Genomic DNA, 3,630 nt, shown 5'->3' with positions numbered 1-3,630 from the left:
ATATATATATATATATATATATATATATATATATATATATATGTCGTACCTAGTAGCCAGAACTCACTTCTGAGCCTACTATGCAAGGCCCGATTTGCCTAATAAGCCAAGTTTTCATGAATTAATTGCTTTTCGACTACCTAACCTACCTAACTTAACCTAACCTAACTTTTTCGGCTACCTAACCAAACCTAACCTATAAAGATAGGTTAGGTTAGGTAGGGTTGGTTAGGTTCGGTCATATATCTACGTTAATTTTAACTCCAATAAAAAAAAAAGACCTCTTACATAATGATATGGGTTGCTTTATCATTTCATAAGAAAAAAATTAGAGAAAATATATTAATTCATGAAAACTTGGCTTATTAGGCAAATCGGGCCTTGCATTGTAGGCTGAAAAGTGAGTTCTGGCTACTAGGTACGACATATATATATATATATATATATATATATATATATATATATATATATATATATATATATATATATATATGAGCTAGCTAGCTAGTATGCCAAAGAGATGTCATCCATAAGAGCACAAGGAATATTCTGAAGTGGATAGCTGGTCAGGCTCAGACGTCGATTCGTGTAGAGGGCGCTGAGGTGCTGTGTGCAGGTGCGCGGCTGGCGAGTCGCCAATCAGAGGCAGGCAAGCTGGTGAAGGGTAGGTAGCTGGTTTGATGAGCCGGCGCATGGAGGGTGTGTGGAGTTGGGGGATCTTGGATACGTTTTGCCTCCTGGTCAAAACGTTTTGTGCTACTGGTGACGTATCTTGAATGTAGCATCTTATACTTGTGTCTTTGGCGTAACTTAAATTAGGGAAGAGCAGGCTCAATCTCTCTTGAAAGAGATTATCGTCACAACTCCTCCCCCGAAGCCTGCAGTTCCGGTGAAGTTACGTCTTCAGGAGGTAGAGTGGTAGGAGGAGCAGCCTCTACCTCATTGACTGTGGAGAGGGCGTCTGCTATGATGATGTCAGACCCCTTGATGTAGAGATCTCCAGATTGAATTTCTGCAGATATCAAGCCCATCGTCGAAGCCGTCGATTGTTGAATTGGGCTTGCTACAGGAAGTGTAGGGTGTTGTGGTCCGCGTAGATGGTGATAGACCGAGCACTTTTCAGGTATGGTTCGAAGTGCTTCAAGTTCAGGACGATGAGTAACTCCCTGTCGATTGTGCGTTGGTTCCTTGTAGCTGTAGTCGCTAACAGGTAGATTCTCCTCGCCTCGTTGTTGCATTAGGTCACCCTCGATGCCAATACCACTGGCGTCGACATGGAGGATGAAAGGCTTCGTGATATCTGGCGAGGTGAGAATAGGATGAGAATATGGCAAAGGAGCACTATTATAGTCCTGTAAATTGGAATGAAGATCAGGTAGGATTTCCGATTTGGAAAGCACCAATTCAGTGTTAATGCTTTCGGGAGAAGCAGGGAAGGTTTCACTGTGGAGGTATGGACCTTTAGATGTAGAGATAGATGTCAGTACAGTAAGGGGAATACCTTGATACTGCTTCAGGAGGTTGACGTGGCACAACTGGGTCCTCCGCCGCCTATCTGGAGTCTCAAGAACGTAGTTGTTGTTCCTGCACTCCTTGATACGGTAGGGTCCTGAAAACTTGTTTTTCAATGGAGAACCTGGGATAGGAAGGTATGCCAATACGAAGTCTCCTGGTTTAAATTTCCTTAATTTGCTACTCTGGTCAAAATGAGTCTTCATCCTCTCCTGGGCTTTCACTAGGTTGTCATTAGCAAATTTACGGACTCTCTCTAGAATGTGTTTTAGGTTTTGAAGAAACCGAGGCACATTCTGATGGTCACTGAAGGTGGCATTACGTAGAGAGTCCTTGAAAGCTTTGAGAGGAGTATGGCACTTACGTCCGTAGAGCATCTCATAAGGAGATACTCCTAGTGACTCATTGGGGAGACTTCGAAAAATGCACATTATGAGATCAAGTTGTCTATCCCAGTCCTTCAAAGTCTCATTGCAGAATTTCTTTAGGAGTGCTTTAATTGTCTAATGACTACGTTCAAGAGAACCCTGTGAAGCAGGATGATAGGGGCTGGACAGTACCTGTGTGATGTTGAACTCCTCCAGAGTCTTCTTGAAAAGATCACTGGTGAAGTTGGTGCCACAGGCACTTTGAACCTCTTGGAAATCCATACTGAGTGAAGATCTTCAATAGGTGTTTCACCACAGTAGCAACCGTAATGTTCTTTACTGGAACTGCTATGGGAAACCTGGTGGTAGGACACATGATAGTTATTATATATGCGTTGCCAGAACTGGTCCGGGGTAAATGACCAACACAGTCTATGATGAGTCTGTGGAAAGGTTCCGCAGGCACCTGGATGGGTTTCAGAGGAGCCTGGGGAATAGAGATGTTAGGTTTACCTGCCATCTGACATATATGACACTCTTACGTATTTCTTTACGTCTTTTACCATACCTGGCCAGTAGTAGTCTTGTCTGATTCCGTGGTAGGTTTTGTTGAAGCCATAGTGAGAGCTCCGTGGGCCAGGTGTAGAATATCTGGCCGTATGCTGGTGGGAATCACTAGTTGTTCGACATTGGCCCAATCATCATCCTCCTTCAGCTTGCTGGGTCTGTATCTGCGGTAGAGCAATTCATTCTCAGGAAAACCCAGGGATTCTGTCAGGTTGAGTCTCTACCTGAAAGAATAATGGTGTTAATGCTTGATCTTCCCTCTGTAACTTACGGAACTCCAACTTGGTAAGATTTGGAGGTAGATTCTGAGGGTCTTGAGGGACAGCGGTAGCAGTAGAGTCAGCTGGTTGTGGTCGTGCAGCTTGTGCACGGGTGGTCACCAAAACCGGAGGAGAAACTTTATCACTCTCTTGAACCTCTGCTGGAACATATTCAAAGATGGGATTATCCATTACAGAAGTACACACCTGGGTTTTGTCCGTGATGATCATGTTGGGCGGTTGCAGATCTTCTGCCAAGTCGTTGCCAAGGAGAAGTTGCACTCCAGGCATGGGAAAAAGCTTTTCCCTGATGGCGACTTGGACTTCACCGGTCACGAAGGGACAATCCAGGTGGACTCTGGCGAGTGGATATGGAGTGGTAGCAGTGAGGTCAGTGATAAGGACGGTTTCCCCGGTGTAGGCGACGTTAGGCACAGCCGACTTTATGATAATGGATTGAAGAGCCGCTGTGTCCCTCAAGATCTTCAATTTGAAACTTCAATCCGAATCTGTACCGTTGGTAGAGACAGTTCCAGGATACAGGTGTTTACTGAAGAGAGAAAGATCATTAACATTAACACCAACATTCATTACAGGCTTACCGGACTTAGGAGGAGTCTGTTTGGGTTTAGTAGATTCATTGCTCTTGTATTGAGCCTTCACACATCTGTCTATGGTATGTCCATAGAGTTTGCAATACTTACAATACAATTGTGAGCTCGCTTGATCTGTACTCACTTTATCGTAACTGTACCAAGACTTCTTACTGGAAGGTGGTTCTGGTGTCAGCCGGTGGACGAGGCTGTAGGTGTCAGCCGACTTCGCACATTTGATGTAGTCGGTTTCTTCTTTATCTGCTAGATATAAACGGACGGAAGGGGGAACACGTCTCAAGAATTCCTCAACTAGCATGAGGTTGATGA

Source organism: Procambarus clarkii, chromosome 33, assembly GCF_040958095.1.
Source record: "Procambarus clarkii isolate CNS0578487 chromosome 33, FALCON_Pclarkii_2.0, whole genome shotgun sequence".
Lineage (NCBI taxonomy): Eukaryota > Metazoa > Arthropoda > Malacostraca > Decapoda > Cambaridae > Procambarus > Procambarus clarkii.
This window is presented reverse-complemented; position numbering follows the sequence as displayed.